This window comes from Hyperolius riggenbachi, chromosome 2, assembly GCF_040937935.1.
Source record: "Hyperolius riggenbachi isolate aHypRig1 chromosome 2, aHypRig1.pri, whole genome shotgun sequence".
Classification (NCBI taxonomy): domain Eukaryota; kingdom Metazoa; phylum Chordata; class Amphibia; order Anura; family Hyperoliidae; genus Hyperolius; species Hyperolius riggenbachi.
In genome coordinates, this window is record NC_090647.1 from 106605724 (window position 1) to 106627167 (window position 21444).

Consider the following 21444-nt stretch of genomic DNA (forward strand, 5'->3'; position numbering starts at 1 on the left):
AATTCTGCATTACGGTCTAGTTCTGGGGTTCTTTTCTCCATTCAGCACCACTGCCTAGTTCTGTGGATCCTTTCTCCTTAATAAGGGACAATGAGCTGTGAATAAAAATGAAATTTGGACTTACCTGGGGTTTCCTCCAGCCCACAAAGTCCCCCAGCGTCCTCCTGGTCCGTTCCTTGGTCCTAGTCCTGGCTCCGGTAATCCGACAACTTCGACTGCAGTCGCCCATGCATGCCCCGCCGCTTACTCTGTGCATCATCGGCGTAAGAGTCCTGCACATGCGCGGTTCTCTAAGACTGAACCAAGCATGTGCAGGACCCGCAGCATGCATGGCAGGGGTGCACACAGGCGACTTCAGCCGAAGTCACCGGATTACCGGAGTCGGGACCAGGACCACGGAAGGGATCGGGAGGAAGCCCCAGGTAAGTCCAAATTTTATTTTTATTTACAGCTCAGGGTCCCTTTAAATCTAGGCGGCATGTGTGCATTCGTGTGCCCCCTAGGATTACTCTATGGGGAGCTAGAAGTACTAAAACGTGATAGTGACACTGCAGTCGCCTATGCATGCCCCGCCACTTACTCTGTGCATCATCGGCGTAAGAGTCCTGCGCATGCGCCGTTCTCTAAGACTGAACCAAGCACGTGCAGGACTCTTACGCTGGCTGGCGTGATGACCCGCAGCATGCATGGCAGGGGTGCACACAGGCGACTTCAGCCGAAGTCACCGGATTACCGGAGTCGGGACCAGGACCACGGAAGGGATCGGGAGGAAGCCCCAGGTAAGTCCAAATTTTATTTTTATTTACAGCTCAGGGTCCCTTTAAATCTAGGCGGCATGTGTGCATTCGTGTGCCCCCTTGGAACACTCTACGGGGAGCTAGAAGTACTAAAACGTGATAGTGACACTGCAGTCCTAATTCTGAAACGCTGATAGGTGAGTAGGCTGGAAAATGGCGGAGTGGAGTGACAATCACTTTAACTTTTATAAAAATACTTTTAAAAATTGCAGCAAAATTTCAGCTATCACAATTTTTTTTAAAAATGGCGATCACTGTGATTTTGCAGTGATTTTTACCACGATTTAATGCAAGTCAATGGAAGTTTTTTTTTTTTTAATGCAGAGGTATCGCTGACTGTCCGCAAAGCCGTGTGTCTCAGGCCTTAGTCTTACAGGTCCATCGGTCTCCTCCTGGTCCACATCTGTGCTGCTGTGCTCACCAACTGCACAGAAGCCCATGACTGGCGATCCTTCAAAGGGGTGCAGCTGGTGCAGTGGAGCGAACTGAGGGACCTGTAAAGCCAGGGGGGGCTGGAAGAAGCCCCAGGTAAGTAAAATGGGACTTGTTCCTTTTCTCAGGAATACATTAAAGAGCAAATAGTTAAAGCACAGCAGCAGGGGCGTAACAAGGTCCCACCAGGCCCCCCTGCAGAAATACTAAGCGCCCCCCTCGGGGGGCCCGCTTGGGGCCGTTTTGGGGGGCTGGAGGGGTCACAGCATGAGGGGAAAACCATGCTGCATGCTGCACTTTGGCAGGGAGGGGGGACAGTCTCCCCCCCCGCCCTCGGGCTCTCCCCTCTGCGCTCCCCTCCAGCGTTGAATAGTTTGTGTATGCAGACGGCGGGCAGCGGCAGCTACATACCTTCCGTGTGCTCCAGCGAGGACGTTCCTCTCTCTATAGCCTCTGACGCGACTGCCTGTTTATACAGGAAATCGCATCAGACACTAGAGGGAGAAACATCCACGCTGGAGCGCACGGAAGGTATGTATCTGCCGCTGCCCGCCGCCTGCATACACAAACTATTCAATGCTGGAGGGGAGCGCAGAGGGGAGAGCCCGAGGTGAGGGAGGGGGGGGACTGTCCCCCCTCCCTGCCAAAGTGCAGCATGCAGCATGGCTTTCCCCTCATGCTGCGACCCCTCCAGCCCCCCAAAATGGCCCCAAGCGGGCCCCGAGGGGGGCCCGGCCCCCTGTGAGGGCAGGGTCTGCAGGCCCTATTGTTATGCCAGTGCACAGCAGTCATATACAAGCTCCCGTTGCAAGAACCAAGGTTATCACTGAAGGTACAAGACTGGATCATTTGTTGGACTGGGAGTGAATATGGACTCGTACTAAGCTGTAATCATGTTCCTTTGGTCTGCCTCTGTCAGAGTAGGTAACATAGCTGGAAATCATTCAGGCCACCGCTCTCAGCTGCTGTAAGTTCTCTTTCCAAAGCCGTTCCTCAATCCTGCAATAACTCTGCGGTTAACATCCTGTGTTTACAAATTAGCTGCTTTCCCGAGGCAGCTAGCTGGCATAGCTGAGAGCTCAAATTACAGTTGTGATTAGCCACAGATGAGGGGAAATTGCACAGGCTAAACTCTCTAAATACATACAGGGTGCATTTCTCTATGTTTTCCTTCTGGCCTTTGCAAGAGTTCAGGTCCACTTTAAAGAGAACCCGAGGTGGGATTTACTTATGCTAGTGGGGCACAGAGGCTGGTTGTGCACACTAACACCAGCCTCTGTTGCCCCATGGTGTGCCTCTAGGCCCCCCCTGCGCGCCGCTATACCCCCTGCAGTGCTAGCGACACACAGCGTGTCGCCAGCACAATGTTTACCTATGCGGTGTCTGTTAGCGCCGCTCCCCCGCCTTCTCCATATTGGCGCTACCTGCCCGCGTCCCTTCCCTCCAATCAGCGGGAGGGAAGGGACGCGGGCGGGTAGCGCCGATACAGAAGAGGCGGGGGAGCGGCGCTAACAGACAGCACATAGGTAAACATTGTGCTGGCGACACGCTGCGTGTCGCCAGCACTGCGGGGGGTATAGCGGCGCGCAGGGGGTCCTGGAGGCACACCATGGGGCAACAGAGGCTGGTGTTAGTGTGCACAACCAGCCTCTGTGCCCCACTAGCATAAGTAAATCCCACTTCAGGTTCTCTTTAACGTGCTTGGAGCAAACATCTTAGTTGTATTACCCCTTAAAGGAAATCTGAGGTGAAAATAGACTTATGATGTAATGATTTGTATGTGTAGTACAGCTAAGAAATAGAACATTAGGAGCCCAGATATAAGTCTCATATTGTTTCTAGTACAGGAAGAGTTAAAGTGGATCCGAGGTGAACTTTTACACATTGCATAATTGTGTTCCTTTCCTATTGTTTATAGGGAATTCCTCAAGCCAAACACTTTTTTGTTTTTGTTTTAATACTCTAATTCCCTATAAACTAAAAAAGCCACGCCCACAGAGTTTCAGAGAGCCTTGGCAGTAGCAAGGGCTCATGGGAGCTCAGTCTGGGCAGGAGGAGGGGGAGGTGTTACTAGCCATTGATTTCAGAGGCAGAGGGGAGGAGGAGAGGGGATTAGGCTGATGGCTCAAGATACAGATAAGCCTGCCTCTGTGTAATGTTTACAAACAACATGGCTGCTGTCATTGTATCACAAGAATAAATAATCATATTCTATTAAAACTGTTTGCAGCTAGATATGCTGTGCAAACCATCTAAACTTTAGATAAGATATATAGACAAGTTACTTGTTATAGTTTGTTTTTCATCTCGGATCCGCTTGTGACCCTTCCTGTAGCTATGAAGCTTGTTTCCTAGTGGAACCTATTGGATGGACAGCAGATCTAATCATTTTTTGATGTTTTCTAAGGCCACTTAGATTTATGCTAATTCCTGTTGCTCTACAAACAGGGGCTGCGCAGCCATTCACACTATCATGTGCACATGATCCAAGCACTTTGCTGGTTGTAGTTGGGTGGGTCTCGGGGTAGAACCGATTGGGTTGGTGGGGGCGGTGGGCTACCTGGTGGATCTTTTTACTGTTTCATGTTTTAATATTTTTTTTGATAAATATATAAATAAAGTTTTGCATATATTTTTGAATAAGGCTCATTTGTACTCAATCAGGTCACACCCCTCCTTTCTTTATCTCATAGTTTGTTTAGATACTTGTTATAGTTTGTTTTTCACCTCGGATCCGCTTTAAGAAACTTATGTTGTTATCTCTGCAAAAGAGCTTCTCTGAGCTATTGAACCAAACTTGGTTGGCTACAGTGCTATTTTCAGAAGCACCCATACACCAAAGAAACACTGAGAGACAGCTTAAGATATAAGATTTTACTGCAGGGAAGTTAAAAGGGTCATTAGCTCTGCTCTGTTTCATATTTTAAAATGCATAGTGTAGTTTGTAAACTGCAAATATTAGATGAATGATGCAATGTTCTAGAAGGAAAAGCTATATACAGTAACTGGAAATGAAAATATGAGACTCTTTCCTTTGCTACTAATGTTCTATTAGTTATCCATACTACACAGAATACAATTCATTATATCATAAGGTGTTTTTTCACTTCAGTGTCAGTTTAAGATGATTATCAACCAACAGTTCTGGGCTCCTGTGAGGACAGCCATGGTAGCTCCTGGAGGTTACAGGGTTAGGGGACTCTCCACCACTCATAGTAAATCCGCCAGTTATAAAGATTCCATTTTCTTGATAAAGGAGGAAACCCCATTAACATCCACTCCAGCTTTCTAGTTTATTGCTTCAGCTTTCTGTCATACGGGTGTGGACATAAACATCCCATTGAATTATTTCCAGTGACAAATGTCATGGTTGTCCTGAGGAAAGGGTGACGCCTGGGAACTGTAACCTTACTGTACAAGCAGCATATTGTACGTTCAATGATGTATCACTCCTCACTTTACTGCATGAGCTGCGCTGCATTGCCTGACTGGCACAATACAGAGGAGCACATGGCCAGTGATACATTATACGGCCGGGACATCTGACTTTATGAGGAGGGATCTCATACAGTGATGAGAATTTATGTCTGCTTTCCAGTACAGCTTTCCAGTATTTCTGCTAAGAAAAGCTCCAGGTAAAGGTCCACTAAACCTTTGGTTTTTATAATTGCTATTCCTAGAAATGCTATTTAAAGAAAATGGAAAAAAAACAAAAAAAAAAAACAGCAATAAAGATAAACTGACTATTGCATCGGATCATCTGTCCATCAAAAAGAAGCATTGGCTGTAATGTCACTCGGAGATGAAGCCCCGCCCACATAGGGAGAACAGCACAGCTGATGGCCAGGGAGAATACAGGTCATGTGACCACTATTTTCAAATCAGAATTCAGGTTTTAAAAATCCTTCTTTTAAAAGGTGAAATGGCCATAGCAGATCTGCTATCAGTGGGCGATGTAGCAGTGCCTTGAATTTTTTATACTGAAGTACTCCTCTAACCAGTTATTGTTGTTAAGGCACAGAGACATAATTATAAATAGGGCTGACTGGAACAGCTGAGTGCTGATTTAGCCAAAATTCGGTGTACCGCAGGCAAAAAACGAATTTCATGTTTCAAATTTTCGTGTTCCAAGTGCATTTCTATTGATTGATAATTAAATGGCACCGAATTTTGCGGTTAAAGGGGACCTTGGATGCCACCATGCACCCCCCAGGACATCAGCTGCCCCCACCTCCTCCTGGGGCAGTGGAGGTGAGGCAGAGCCCCTTGTCCATGGATTGGACAAGGGCTCTTGGGGAGAGGGGAAGGCTTGGCCGCTCTCTCCTCCAGAGCCCCCCCATACCATGGACCATGCGAGCTGGTATAGCTCAGGGTGCGAAGCCCCATGTGGCCGGGACTCCGCATTCTGGCTATCCCAGCCTGCATGGGGGGCAAGGGGTTAAGGAGGCTTGGGACCCCATGCTGTCTGTTTTCATAAAATGTATACAATATGTATACAGAACTCGGAATGCAGTAACCTGTACTGCAGCAGTGTCATTTTACACAGTTTAAAAACATTTTTCCTATGAAACCTTGAAATCGATTTTCTCAAAAACCATAAGGTCTTTTCACAATTTTTTTTACTATGTTCCTACTCATCTGCTGGACATACAGCACATGGCAAATGGTGATGATAGCATGTACGGGGGTTTTACAATCAAGCGCGGAAGTTGGCACTATTAACTTCAATGCAGAACCGAATTCGGTACTCGGAACTGCCGAATTTTTTAGTGCCAAACTGGAAACTCGGATTCCGAGAGCTCAGCCCTATACGTAAGCTGGATTTATGTGGCCCTAATGATCTGTCACTCAATCATTAGCGTACCATTATGGGAGGTCGAGCACTGAACAGCCCTCAGCGCTCATGCTAAATTGCCACCCACAAGATTATCTAGTGTATGTATGAAGCTTAAAGCGAACCCGAGGTAAGTAAGAGTGATATGGAGGCTGCCATTTTTATTTCCTTTTAAAGAATACTAGATGCCTGGCAGCCCTGCTGACCTATTTGGCTGTGGCAGTGTCTGAATTACACCAGAAACAAGCATGCAGCTAATCTTGTCAGATCTGACAATAATGTCAGAAACACCTGATCTGCTGCATGCTTGGTCTATGGCTGAAGGTATTATAGCCAGAGGATCAGCAGGATAGCCCAGGCAACTGGTATGGCTTACAAGGAAATAAATATGGCAGCCTCCATATCACTCATCTCGGGTACACTTTAACGAGACACGTTAGTGAAATATAGTAGAGTTCCTAGTTTCAGCATCAGAAACACCATATAGCCCCACCCACTCAGTGATACTTACCATAGGTTGTTTAACTGTGTGAAATGCTGCTCCCAGAGCATTCTTGGAGAAAAGGCATTATTTTCACTGGCTTCGGAAATCTCAGAAACAAACATTCCACTCCACAGAGCTGCACCTGACAGGACTAAAGATGTTGCCACCTGTAGTAAATTTCAGAATATAAATCAGGGTAAGGAAAGATTTTACAATAGGCAAACACTGACTAAATAATGTATAAATGCGGTCTTTGCAGTCAACGAGCATAGAGCACATGCTAGTATTATTACCCCAAGGAATCAGTAAAGGACTAATCAGGGAAGCCCTCCCCGATGCCCAGACAAGTGTCTCCCCTTCCTCCCCTGTGTGGTTGTTTGCTTGTGCGAGATGATGAAGTGTGCTATACTTCAGCCAGGGGGAATTTTAGAGGGGGTATTTTTAGATATGGGGGATAAGTGGCTATCATATACACAATGGGCTCTATTCACAAAGGGCGGTTTAGTAAAATCAATTTGGACGGTAAAATACCTCAATTGGTATTTTACACTTTGAGACAGAAGTTCAGTAATTTACCGAACAAACATGCCTCAATTCACTAAGCCCTGCTAGGTAACTGTCACTTACCAGCCGTGTAGCAGGTCAGCAGGCAAGCAGGGAGCTGCGTGTTTGACTCGGAAGTTTTCTCTGCAGTGAATCTCTGACATCCCTTTAGATGTGCTGCAGCCACCAGGGGGAGCTCTTCTGTATGCCAGAATACAGATTTCCACATCTGAAGGATTGCAGAAAAGTCTCCTAAAAAGTCACCTTCCTCTGCTTTGATACAGTGAAAGACCCACCGGAATCCCTGTCGCATCAAATCAGGGTGAGAAGCAGGGCTGTGTGGCTCTTCATAAAGGCTATTTATCAAAGTTACCGCAGAGATAGAGCATGGAAAGAGTGAGTTATCTGCTGCTATGAGCTGGAGAAAAATACCAAACACTTTTGCCTGGTAAACCAAATGCGGAAATCTTTGTGAATTGCAATTTCTTGAGGCAATTACCGCACAAGTCGTAATTTACCTCATTAGTTGGTAATATTAATGCTCTGTGCCAGGCTTTCTCAACCAGGGTTCCTTGAGCACTCTGCAGGGGTTCCCTGGCATTTTCCCCTATCGTGGGGGAAGTATAATAGAGCACATTATAATAGGTGGTACTGTAACAAAAATCACTAAATTGGGGGCTCAGGAGACAGTATAATGAGTGGCAGTGTAATAGGGAGTAGTGAAATAAACAGCTACACATACTTTACCATGCTTCCTTCAAAGTAAAAGCAGGGATTCCTCGAAATCAAAAAATTGTTTGCAGGGGTTCCTCGAGATCCAAAGTTATTTGCAGGGTTCCTCCAGGGTAAAAAGGTTGAGAAAGTCTGTGCGGTAATAGTTTTAGTGAATTGTAATTTGGGAAGGTGATCGGTAAAATCAGCTGTTTTCAGCATTACCAAATGCGGTAATGCTTTGTGAATAGAGCCCATTATATATTTTATATATTTGGCAAATTGGCAATTAAAGTTCAGTTATTGTTTCTGACAGAAGATGAGGTACTCCAACTATTGATTATTGCTAATCTACTAATTTAAAATGCTACTAGTTTTAAATTATTGCTGATCTACTAGTTGTATTGGCCTGGAAGTGTGCTTGGACCCACGAAATGTGCTGCCTCTATGTAAACCCTTTTGTCTCATGAGACTGTTGTTATTGAGGTAACCCACCTTATTCTTCCTTGTAGTGATTTTAAACTAGTTTTATCTATACCTGGGCGCCTCTTTACCCCTATATTCAAGAGTGATGCAACATGGGAAATCACAGTTGCTCACATAAAGCTGAATTTTTGCAAATACCATCTGTTTTTAGATGGCAGAATTGCAGTCCCCACAGTAAATGCTTCTTTCACAAGTCTGATAGGTTGCTTATTTTCCATCCATATTCTCCACTTTTCTCCATTCACATTATTATTATTTATTATAAATATAACACCAACATCTTCAGCAGAAGTATATATGGTCTTGTCACTAAGGGCTGGTTCACACTTCAAGAGCTTTTATGAGCGCTTTGTGATTTTCAAAGCTCTTGCTAATGTTATCCTATGTGTGTGTGTTCTCACTGGAGTGATGCGATTTTAAAAAAATCCCCCCTAGCATTGCACTACCAAGAGCTTTTCAAAATCACTAGCGCTTAAAAATCTCTTTAAGGCCTGAAACACACCAGAGGAGTTTTTCTTTTTCTGAGCGTTTTGAGTTTTTAAATCTGCTGCTAAGGTTATCCTATGTGTCTGTGCACACTGGAGCGATGAGGTTTTGTAAAAAACCCCATAGCATTACATTGGGAAGAGGTTTTGAAACCTCTAAAAGCTCTTCCCAATGTAATGCTATGGTTTTTTTTTTACAAAATCTCATTGCTCCAGTGTGCACAGACACATAGGATAACATTAGCAGCAGATTTAAAAACTCAAAACGCTCAGAAAAACTCCTCTGGTGTGTTTCAGGCCGTAGTGTGAACAGATTACCACACCATACCATAGTCATATGCACAGTATGTATGGTAATCTAGGGCCAATTTAAGGAGAAGCCAATTAACTTTGCTGTATGTTTTTGGGATGTGGGAAGAAATCAGAGAGCCCGGAGACAACCCATACAGACACAGGGAGAACATACTAACTCCTGGCAGATAGTGCCCTGACTGGGGTTTGAACCGGGGACACAGCGCTGCAAGGTGAGAGCACTAACCACTGTGCCGCCACCATGCTGCACCTCTGTTAAATTCCCTCTGCAGCCACCAGCTCCTAGTGACCTGTTTGCAACAAGTCACCAGCAATACCCCAATTTTCTATTGCATGGGTAAAAATATTTAATCGGAATGTGGCTATCCACAGCCTCCCACTGCACGGAAATCCCATTCCACACAGAAACATGAGCCGTAGTGCATTATAGAGCAGTATAGAATATAAATGACCCAATAAACAATCCAGTATTGCTCATCAGCTTTAAAGGGTAAAATAATAAAACAACATGGACGCCTCACAGCGACTTCAGAAGACTTGTTCTTCTATGAATATGATCAGCACATTTCATTATTCTGAACGGAGGAACTACTTGCGAATACTTTTATGGCCAAGAAAGCCCAAACTAAGACATTAATATGTTTCCTCGGACTGTTAAATTATATGAGCGGCGGCTTTATATTTTAATATTATATCTCTATTCTTCGGGATATCATCACCTACAATTCAATTCCAGCCACCGTAAAGCAGTGGAAGAATTGCAGGATTGGCCATTACTTCCTGAGTGCTGTGTAAAGTGATTACATTTCTGTCTGTGACACTGGCTGTCTGCAGCCCTCTGGAGAGGAGTTTACTGGCACGCCGACGCTCTGCCCCGTACCAGCTGGCAGTCTGATCTGATTTTATGTGCTACGGAGGAATCACTGACAGGAGAAATTGGGTTGGCAAGGGTACATCCATTTCAAAGGTAGCGATTATCATCCTATCAGGCCGGAGTGTCTGGGCAGCTCCCCCCCCTTGGGTGCTGTATCACTTGTTGATGTTCTTTGTCACATTGTTATAACCTAGCAGTGAGGCAGCATGGAGTAGATCTGTGATTAACGCATGGGCAAATGGGAGCGTTCTCCTCACACAACCCTGTTTTTTGTCCAAGAAAGTCCATGAAAAACCACAATTAGGGGTGATTTCCTAAAGGAGGAAATTTACATGCGCCCAGCAAATGTGATTGTAGGGGCATGAGGTTTCAGCAGGGACTTCCTATATTCTGCTAAAGTGTGGGTATCCACTGAGAATACAGAGATGTTCCAAATCAGTTACAAATAAACCCAAAGGGCCCTTTCACACTGGGGCAGTGCAGTATTTTTACCGCACCCCACCACAGGGCAATAAAAGTCTATGGGGCCTTTCATACCAATGCGATGCGGCGCGATACGACAGAAGTGATGTTTTCGCCAAATCCCCGATGCAAGGGCAAATCTCCATGTGTGTTAAAATGCCCGCCGCAGGTTTTACGCTGTGCGCATGCATGGAAGCGTATTTTAGCAATACACTTCCACTCACATCATTTCTTCAGCGACAGAAAGTGAGCGTCGCTTCCTGCTTGCCAGGCTGCCAGGCAGGGATTACCGCGTACGAACGCGTTAATCCCCGAAGGCCTGTTTTTGGTGGTGCAGCCCCTGCACCAATGCCGCCAATCCGCAGTGTGAAACCGGCCAAAGGCTCACATGCACCAATTTTAGCACCCAAGGCATCTCAATAGCACATAAAAAATGCATGCCAATAATGGGGCTCATTACTAAAAAAAGCCTTCAATTTTACCTCTTCTTTTTACATTTGAAAGTTTAGAAGAGGCTTTTTTACCCTACTTCCTGCCCAACCACAGAAATTTCAGGCAGATAAGGACTGATGTAATTATTTTATTGCACACATTAGCAGAGAGCAAACAAAAGCTTTCATCAGAGGGGGGGGGGGGGCATACCACACTGTGCTTCAAAGAGATTAGAGAAGTCATATATGCTATCTTCACACCTTCCCCTGGATAAATAATGTGCAGCAAGATGGGGAGGGGGGAACATGGCAGCTCCTATAGCTATTAGAAACCACTTAAGGACCACGTGATTTTCTTCTGATCGCTGCTGTGTGGACTCTCCAGCCCGCAGCACCGATTAGGAAATAGCCAGGGCGATCAGACTTCTCCCCTTTTTTCCCCACTAGGGGGATGTCCTGCTGGGGGGGTCTGATCCCCGCCGGCTGCCCGCACTTTCCGGGGGGGGGGGGGCTCTTCAAAGCCCCCCTCTGCAGCGCTTTCCGCCCTCCCCGGCTTTCCCTCCCTCTCCCTTACCCTGTGAGCGGCGCAGGACGGAGTTCCGTCCTGCGCCGGATAGGATAGGCTTCTGCCTATCAGATGCCGGCAATCCCCGGCCAATTAGAGGCCGGGGATCGCCGATCTACGTCACGGCACTGCTGCGCAGCAGCGCCGTGTGATGTAAACAGCGGGGATTTCTTCCCCGGATGTTTACATTATGCGTGCGAGCCGCGATCGGCGGCTCGCACACTGTTCACGGAGACAGTCTCCGTAAACTAGCATGGAAAGGCCGTGACCCGCCGACGCCTAATGGGCGTTAGGCGGGTCGTTAAGAGGTATGAAGAGGAACTTCATGAACTGTTAGTATATTGGTCATTGAATAGGAGCAACATTTGTAAAGCATGCTTCTATCCCACTCACCCTGCCTGCGGGATTTGTCAGTAGAGTTGGGGCCCGAACGGTTCGCCGAGCGAACGGTTTCCTGGCGAACTTCGGTGGTTCGCGTTCGCCTCCCGCAGGCGAACGTTTGCGGAAGTTCGCTTCGCCCAGTTCGCATCAAAAAACAAAATTTTTACCCTCCATTTCACTGTCAGCAGACATGTTATGGTCAAACACACTGCTTGAGGACCCGCCCACCCTCCCTTCAAGCTAGGTGCTTTATACCATTTGACTCAGTTGTCTGCCTACACTAATTAGTTATGGGACAGCTGCTACACTCTCTGCTAGTGAGATTTTAATTGGCCTCCCTCCTCCCTCCCTCCCTCCCTCCCTCCAACCCCTTCAACCCTTCAACCCTTCAACCTATTCCCTCCTCCCTCCGGGAGGAGGGTGTCTTCTGGCAGGGAATTATACTTTTTTAAAAGCCAGTATATATCATACCATAGCTGGGAATCGAACCCAGATCACACTGCATGGTGGACACGTCAGTGCATCACCCTAAGCACTGTACCACTACAGTAGTAAGTGAAGCTACCGTAAAATGTACCATTAATGCTCAATGCAATAGAACCATTAGGTTGCTTAAAGGAGAACTGTAGTGAGGAGGTATATGGAGGCTGCCATATTGATTTCCTTTTAAGCTATACCAGTTGCCTGGCAGCCCTGCTGATCTATTTGGCTGCCAGTAATAATAATAATTATAATCCAAACATTTGTATAGCGCTTTTCTCCTGTCAGACTCAAAGCGCTCAAGAGCTGCAGCCACAGGGACGCACTCAAGAGGCCACCCTGCAGTGTTAGGGAGTCTTGCTTTGAACTCCTTACTGAATAGGTACTTGACCTAGCCAGGATTCGAACCCTGGTCTCCCATGTCAAAGGCAGAACCCTTAACCAGTACACTATCCAGCCACTGTTGTGTGAATCCCACCAGAAACAAGCATGCAGCTAATCTTGTCAGATCTTACAAAAATGTCAAACACCAGATCTGCTGCATGCTTGTTCAGGGTCTAGGGGCTAAAAGTATTGGAGGCAGAGGATCTGCAGGATAGCCAGGTAACTGGTATTGCTTAAAAGGAAATCAATATGGTAGCCTCCATATACCTTTCACTACAGTTCTCCTTTAAAGGGAACCTTAACTGAGAGTGATATGCTGTTTCCTGTAAACAATACCAGTTGCCTGGCAGTCCAGCTGATCTTTGTGACTGCAATAGTGGCTGAATCACACCCTGAAACAAGCATGCAGCTAATCCAGTCTGACTTCAGTCAGAGCACCTGATCTGCATGCTTGTTCAAGGGGCTGTGGCTAAAAGTATTAGAGACACAGGATCAGCAGGCGATTCAGGCAACTGGTATTATTTTAAAAGGAAAAATCCATATCCTTCTCCGTTTAGGTTCCCTTTAAGGATTTGTAGCATAAAAGCCAACTCACATTGGCTGGGATTCGAACCTGGGTCTCACTGTATGGTGGACAAGCACACTATCCACTATACCAACTGAAGCTGGCCTGAAATTGCTGGCCTGAAATTGCTGGCGGGAGGTGGGAGGTGGGAGGTGGGAGGTGGGAGGTGGGAGGAGGGGAGGTGGGAGGAGGGAGGTGGGGAGGTGGGGAGGTGGGAGGTGGGAGGTGGGAGGTGGGAGGAGGGAGGTGGGAGGTGGGAGGTGGGAGGAGGGAGGAGGGAGGTGGAGGTGGAGGTGGGAGGAGGGAGGTGGGAGGAGGTGGGAGGTGGGAGGAGGGAGGTGGGAGGTGGGAGGTGGGAGGTGGGAGGTGGAGAGGGAGGTGAGGAGGGAGGAGGGAGGTGGGAGGAGGGAGGAGAGGAGGAGGGAGGTGGGAGGAGGGAGGAGGGAGGTGGGAGGAGGGAGGAGGGAGGTGGGAAGGAGGAGAGGAGGGAGGTGGGAGGAGGGAGGTGGGAGGTGGGAGGTGGGAGGAGGGAGGAGGGAGGAGGGAGGAGGGAGGAGGGAGGTGGGAGGTGGGAGGAGGGAGGAGGGAGGAGGGAGGAGGGAGGAGGGAGGTGGGAGGTGGGAGGAGGGAGGAGGGAGGTGGGAGGTGGGAGGAGGGAGGAGGAGGAGGGAGGTGGGAGGAGGGAGGTGGGAGGTGGGAGGAGGGAGGAGGGAGGAGGGAGGTGGAGGTGGGAGGAGGGAGGTGGGAGGAGGGAGGTGGGAGGTGGAGAGGAGGGGAGGTGGGAGGTGGGAAGGAGGGAGGTGGGAGGTGGGAGGTGGGAGGAGGGAGGAGGGAGGTGGGAGGAGGGAGGTGGGAGGAGGGAGGAGGGAGGTGGGAGGAGGGAGGAGGGAGGAGGGAGGTGGGAGGAGGGAGGAGGGAGGAGGGAGGAGGGAGGAGGGAGGAGGGAGGAGGGAGGTGGGAGGAGGGAGGAGGGAGGTGGGAGGAGGGAGGAGGGAGGTGGGAGGTGGGAGGAGGGAGGAGGGAGGAGGAGGAGGGAGGTGGGAGGAGGGAGGTGGGAGGTGGGAGGTGGGAGGTGGGAGGTGGGAGGAGGGAGGTGGGAGGAGGGAGGTGGGAGGTGGGAGGTGGGAGGAGGGAGGTGGGAGGAGGGAGAGTAAAAACTCCCTAGCAGAGTGTGGAGCAGCTGTTCCATAACTAATTAGTGTAGGTAGGCAAATGGTATAAAGGACCTTGCTTGAGGGAGGGAGGGAGGGTGGGTCCTCGAGCAGTGAAGTGTATTTCACTCAATTAGGTGTGACTCCAGGCATTAGAGCTTTTGAAACATGTTTTTTATCATTTTTGCAGTGTATAGAATTTTTTAAAACTTTGAAAGTTCGCCTCCCCATTGAAGTCTATTGCGGTTCGCGAACTTTTTCGCGAACCGAACCTTTCGCGGAGGTTCGCGAACAGGGTTCGCGAACCGAAAATCGGAGGTTCGGCCCAACTCTATTTGTCAGGCGCCACTCATCATCCCTCTGCTCCCTCCATAGTAATTAGTTGCTTTCAGGCACGATCAGCACAGAAGCCTGCAGCACACCATGATGTAGCAACATCCAGGAACGTTATTTAGCACATCCAAAAGACAGAAAGGCATCTGACGCATTGTAGACACAGGTGCTTAGTCATAGCTATGACTAAGGACCTGTGTGTCTGAAATGCGTCAGATGTCTTTCTGTCTTTTTGTTCTGCTAAATAAAGTTTCCTGGATTTTACTACATCATGGTGTGCTGCGGGCTTCTGTAGTGAACTTGTATGCATTGCCCTGTGGAGGGATTGCCAGGCACCACCAGTGAGTAAGGGATTTGAAAGCGTTCTGTCTCTCTGTTTCCTTCAGGCTAGAGGGAATAAGTCCCGATCCCTGCAGGGTGACAGTTGTCCTACATGTTCACATAGTTATTTAAGTGTGCTTATAATTTAAATGAGGTCCTGATTAATAATAATTAATAATTATTATTATTAATAATATAATGTATTTGCATGATTTATTTCACAGTGATTTTAAGAAAAAGGCATGTCACTGCAGTACATACAGTATAAGAGGTTGCAATGTAGATATACTCAGGGGCGTTGCTAGCCCCAAAGATCAGTGGCACGTGCCCTGGATCTATTCTGGGGTGCCCCGGATGTCCCCCAGGCAGAGTCAGGCAGCGGGCAACAATACTCCTCTCCGGTCGCTCGGTCTCTAGATTCTGCAGACACCTCTTCTGGGCTTCTCCCGTTAGTGTCTGAGAAGGAATCAGAAGCTAGAGCTCCTGGCATCTGATTCTTGAGAGTGGATGAAGTAGGTGAGTAGTTTCTCCCGCTGTGCTACTATGCTGGGGGAGGGGGGGGGGGGGAGGAACAGTGAGGACACACACAACGATGCACGCTCCCTATGCACCACAGCGCCCAGTATGCCCCACAGAGGCACCACAGCACCCAACATGCATTTTTTTTATTAATGGATAGTGGGGCTTCGTCCAACATTTTGCTAGGCAGACCTACTTAGACTGCTGTTAAAGAGGAACTCCAGCCTAAACAAACATACTGTCATTAAGTTACATTAATTAAAATAGATAGGTAATATAATCTCTTACCCACCCTGTTTTAAAAGAACAGGAAAATGTTTGATTTCATGATGGTAGACATCTTTTTGGTTGAAAGGAGGTGACAGGGAGCATGAGACACAGTTCCAACTGTCCTGTGTCCTGAGCACCTCTCCCAGTTGCTAGGCAACGTGAATAACAACATAGGAAATCCCATCATGCTCTGCTCAGCATCAGGGAAAAAAATCCTAAGCTTTTTTTCTTTGATGGGTGGAGCTTAGGTAAAAATGCAGGTAAAAATGATGCTTTGGTAAGAAAAACAACGTTCTGATGTTGTGAAACTGTTAAAGAAACACCAAGCCTTTTCAGTTCTGCTGAGTAGATTTTTAGTCCGGAGGTTCACTTTAAGTTCAGGTAAATGTCGCTCCACCCATGACCACCCCCACATTATAGTTCGTGGTCACACCCATTTTACAGCTGGAGTGCCCTGGTTCTCTTAGGATCCTAGCAACGCCCCTGGATATACTGATTGTAGAGTTGGGCCGAACGGTTCGCCTGCGAACGTTTCCATGCGAACTTTAGTGGTTCGCGTTCGCGTCCCGCAGGCGAACCTTTGCGGAAGTTCGGTTCGCCCCATAATGCACATGGAGGGTCAACTTTGACCCTCTACATCACAGTCAGCAGGCCCAGTGTAGCCAATTAGGCTACACTAGCCCCTGGAGCCCTACCCCCCCTTATATAAGGCAGGCAGCGGCGGCCATTACGGTCACTCGTGTGCTGCCTGCGTTAGTGAGAGTAGGGCGAGCTGCTGCAGACTGTCTCTCAGGGAAAGATTAGTTAGGCTTAACTTGTTCCTGTCTGGCTGCATACCTGTTCTGTGAACCCACCACTGCATACATGTGCTGTGAACCCACCACTGCATACCTGTGCTGTGAACCCACCACTGCATACCTGTGCTGTGAACCCACCACTGCATACCTGTTCTGTGAACCCACCACTGCATACCTGTGCTGTGAACCCACCACTGCATACCTGTTCAGTGAACCCACCACTGCGTACCTGTGCTGTGAACCTGCCACTGCATACCTGTTCTGTGAACCCACCACTGCATACCTATTCAGTGAACCCACCACTGCATACCTGTTCAGTGAACCCACCACTGCATACCTGTTCAGTGAACCTGCCACTGCATACCTGTTCTGTGAACCCACCACTGCATACCTGTTCAGTGAACCCACCACTGCATACCTGTGCTGTGAACCCACCACTGCATACCTGTGCTGTGAACCCACCACTGCATACCTGTGCTGTGAACCCACCACTGCATACCTGTTCAGTGAACCCACCACTGCATACCTGTGCTGTGAACCCACCACTGCATACCTGTTCTGTGAACCCACCACTGCATACCTGTTCTGTGAACCCGCCACTGCATACCTGTTGTGTTCAGTGGACCCGCCACTGTATACCTGTTCTGTGAACCCGCCACTGCATACCTGTTGTGTTCAGTGAACCCGCCACTGCATACCTGTTCTGTTCAGTGGACCCGCCACTGTATACCTGTTTAGTGAACCCGCCACTGCATACCTGTTGTGTTCAGTGAACCTGCCACTGCATACCTGTTCTGTGAACCCGCCACTGCATACCTGTTGTGTTCAGTGAACCCGCCACTGCATACCTGTTCTGTTCAGTGGACCCGCCACTGTATACCTGTTTAGTGAACCCGCCACTGCATACCTGTTGTGTTCAGTGAACCTGCCACTGTATACCTGTTCTGTGAACCCGCCACTGCATACCTGTTGTGTTCAGTGAACCCGCCACTGCATACCTGTTCTGTTCAGTGGACCTGCCACTGTATACCTGTTTAGTGAACCCGCCACTGCATACCTGTTGTGTTCAGTGAACCTGCCACTGTATACCTGTTCTGTGAACCCGCCACTGCATACCTGTTGTGTTCAGTGAACCTGCCACTGCATACCTGTTCTGTTCAGTGGACCCGCCACTGTATACCTGTTTAGTGAACCCGCCACTGCATACCTGTTGTGTTCAGTGAACCCGCCACTGCATACCTGTTCTGTTCAGTGGACCCGCCACTGTATACCTGTTCTGTGAACCCGCCACTGCATACCTGTTGTGTTCAGTGAACCCGCCACTGCATACCTGTTCTGTTCAGTGGACCTGCCACTGTATACCTGTTTAGTGACCCCGCCACTGCATACCTGTTGTGTTCAGTGAACCTGCCACTGCATACCTGTTCTGTGAACCCGCCACTGTATACCTGTTCTGTTCAGTGAACCCGCCACTGCATACCTGTTCTGTTCAGTGGACCCGCCACTGTATACCTGTTCAGTGAACCCACCACTGCATACCTGTTGTGTTCAGTGAACCTGCCACTGCATACCTGTTCTGTGAACCCGCCACTGTATACCTGTTCTGTTCAGTGAACCCGCCACTGCATACCTGTTCTGTTCAGTGGACCCGCCACTGTATACCTGTTCAGTGAACCCACCACTGCATACCTGTGCTGTGAACCCACCACTGCATACCTGTTCTGTGAACCCACCACTGCATACCTGTTCTGTTCAGTGGACCCGCCACTGTATACCTGTTTAGTGACCCCGCCACTGCATACCTGTTCTGTTCAGTGAACCCGCCACTGTATACCTGTTCAGTGAACCCGCCACTGCATACCTGTTGTGTTCAGTGAACCCGCCACTGTATACCTGTACTGTTAAGTGAACCCGCCACTGCATACCTGTTGTGTTCAGTGAACCCGCCACTGTATACCAGTACTGTTTAGTGAACCCGCCACTGCATACCTGTTGTGTTCAGTGAACCTGCCACTGCATACCTGTTCTGTGAACCCGCCACTGCATACCTGTTGTGTTCAGTGAACCCGCCACTGCATACCTGTTCTGTTCAGTGGACCCGCCACTGTATACCTGTTTAGTGAACCCGCCACTGCATACCTGTTGTGTTCAGTGAACCCGCCACTGTATACCTGTTCAGTGAACCCGCCACTGCATACCTGTTGTGTTCAGTGAACCCGCCACTGTATACCTGTACTGTTTAGTGAACCCGCCACTGCATACCTGTTGTGTTCAGTGAACCTACCACTGCATACCTGTTCTGTGAACCCGCCACTGCATACCTGTTGTGTTCAGTGAACCCGCCACTGCATACCTGTTCTGTTCAGTGGACCCGCCACTGTATACCTGTTTAGTGAACCCGCCACTGCATACCTGTTGTGTTCAGTGAACCTGCCACTGCATACCTGTTCTGTGAACCCGCCACTGCATACCTGTTGTGTTCAGTGAACCCGCCACTGCATACCTGTTCTGTTCAGTGGACCCGCCACTGTATACCTGTTTAGTGAACCCGCCACTGCATACCTGTTGTGTTCAGTGAACCTGCCACTGCATACCTGTTCTGTGAACCCGCCACTGTATACCTGTTCTGTTCAGTGAACCCACCGCATCAGTGCGCATACCTGTGCAGTTAAGTGAACCCACCTACCTACGTGAGTGCACGCAGTGTGATATACCACTCCGTGCATACCCGATATGGACAAAACAGGTAGAGGAAGAGGTAGTGCCAGAGCCAGAGGAAGGCCACCCGGCAGGTCTGCGCGAGGTCGTGTAAATGTAATTTCGTGTGGACCTGGCCCACAGTACAGTGCTCGGAAGAAGGCACGTCCCATCACGTCCCAAGATTGTCAGGACGTGGTTGAGTATTTAGCGACACAGAACACCTCATCTTGCTCAGCCACCAGCGCTACTACTAGCACCACTTCCGCTGCATTTGACACTTCGCAGGAATTATTTAGTGGTGAAATCACTGATGCACAGCCATTGTTGTTACAGCCAGATGACTTTTCACCAGCTCATATGTCTGCGTTACGCGGCAACACTATGGATGTAACGTGTAAGGAGGATGAAGGACCTACTGATGGTGCATGTTTGGATTTTTCTGAGTCAAGCGAAGCTGGGCAGGATGACTACGATGATGACGATGATAGGGATCCTCTGTATGTTCCCAATAGAGGAGATGAAGAGGGGGACAGTTCAGAGGGGGAGTCAGAGAGTAGTAGGAGGAGAGAAGTTGCTGAAAGAAGCTGGGGCAGCTCTTCGTCAGAAACAGCTGGTGGCAGAGTCCGGCACCATGTATCGCCACCTATGTACAGCCAGCCAACTTGCCCTTCAGCATCAGCTGCTGAGGTCCCCATAGTGCCCACATCCCAGGGTGGCTCAGCGGTGTGGAAATTTTTTAATGTGTGTGCCTCAGATCGGACCAAAGCCATCTGTTCGCTCTGCCAACAAAAATTGAGCTGTGGAAAGACCAACACTCACGTAGGGACAAGTGCCTTACGAAGGCACCTGGAGAAAAGGCACAAACAGCAATGGGATGGCCACCTGAGCAAAAGCAGCAGCAGCACACAAAAGCAAAGCCACCCTCCTTCTCCTCTTCCTCCTCCATCAGGTGCATTATCTGCTTCTGCCGCTTTCTCCCTTCCACCTTCACAGGCACCCTCCTCCACTCCGCCTCTGCCCTTGAGCGGTTCCTGCTCCTCTGCCCACAGCAGCAGTCAGGTGTCCGTGAAGGAAATGTTTGAGCGGAAGAAGCCAATTTCGGCCAGTCACCCCCTTGCCCGGCGTCTGACAGCTGGCGTGGCGGAACTGTTAGCTCGGCAGCTGTTACCATACCGGCTGGTGGACTCTGAGGCCTTCCGTAAATTTGTGGCCATCGGAACACCGCAGTGGAAGATGCCAGGCCGCACTTATTTTTCGAGAAAGGCCATACCCCAACTGCACCGTGAAGTTGAGAGGCAAGTGGTGTCATCTCTTGCGAAAAGCGTTGGGTCAAGGGTACACCTGACCACGGATGCCTGGTCTGCCAAGCACGGGCAGGGCCGCTACATTACGTACACAGCCCATTGGGTGAACCTGGTGGTGAACGATGGCAAGCAGGGCGCAGCGGACCAAATTGTGACACCTCCACGGCTTGCAGGCAGGCCTCCTGCCACCTCCTCTTCTCCTGCTACATGCTCTTCGCTGTCCTCCTCCTCCTTGGCTGAGTGGCAGTTCTCCTCTCCAGCTACACAGCCCCAGCTCCGCAGGGCCTATGCTGCATGCCAGGTAAGACGGTGTCACGCCATCTTAGACATGTCTTGTCTCAAAGCGGAGAGTCACACTGGAGCAGCTCTCCTGGCTGCTCTTAAGAAACAGGTGGATGAGTGGTTGACCCCGCACCACCTGGAGATAGGCAACGTGGTGTGCGACAACGGCAGCAATCTGCTTGCCGCTTTGCATATGGGGAAGCTGACACACATACCCTGCATGGCACATGTCATGAATCTAGTGGTTCAAAGATTTGTGGCAAAGTACCCTGACTTAGCGAATGTCCTGAAGCAGGCCAGGAAGTTCTGTGGGCATTTGAGGCGGTCTTACACAGCCATGGCACGCTTTGCGGAAATTCACCGCAAAAACAACATGCTGGTGAGACGCCTCATTTGCGATAGCCCGACTCGCTGGAACTCGACCCTGCTCATGTTCTCCCGCCTGCTAGAACAGAAGAAAGCCGTGGCCCACTACCTCTACAACTACAGTAGAATGAAACAGTCTGGGAAGATGGGGATGTTCTGGCCCGACAACTGGACA

The 21444-nt window shown here is 49.0% G+C and overlaps 1 long non-coding RNA gene across 1 annotated transcript in view; it reads right to left on the bottom strand.

Annotated features, from left to right (window-relative positions):
- LOC137544006 (uncharacterized) overlaps positions 1 to 15938 on the bottom strand; it is a 125574-nt gene extending 109636 nt beyond the window's left edge. The window contains exons 1-2 of the long non-coding RNA XR_011025696.1: positions 15843 to 15938; positions 6575 to 6714 (exon numbers count right to left, since the gene is read on the bottom strand). This is a non-coding gene — a long non-coding RNA (uncharacterized lncRNA). The remainder of the gene's footprint in view (positions 1 to 6574; positions 6715 to 15842) is intronic.
- Between the last annotated feature and the right edge of the window lie 5506 nt (positions 15939 to 21444).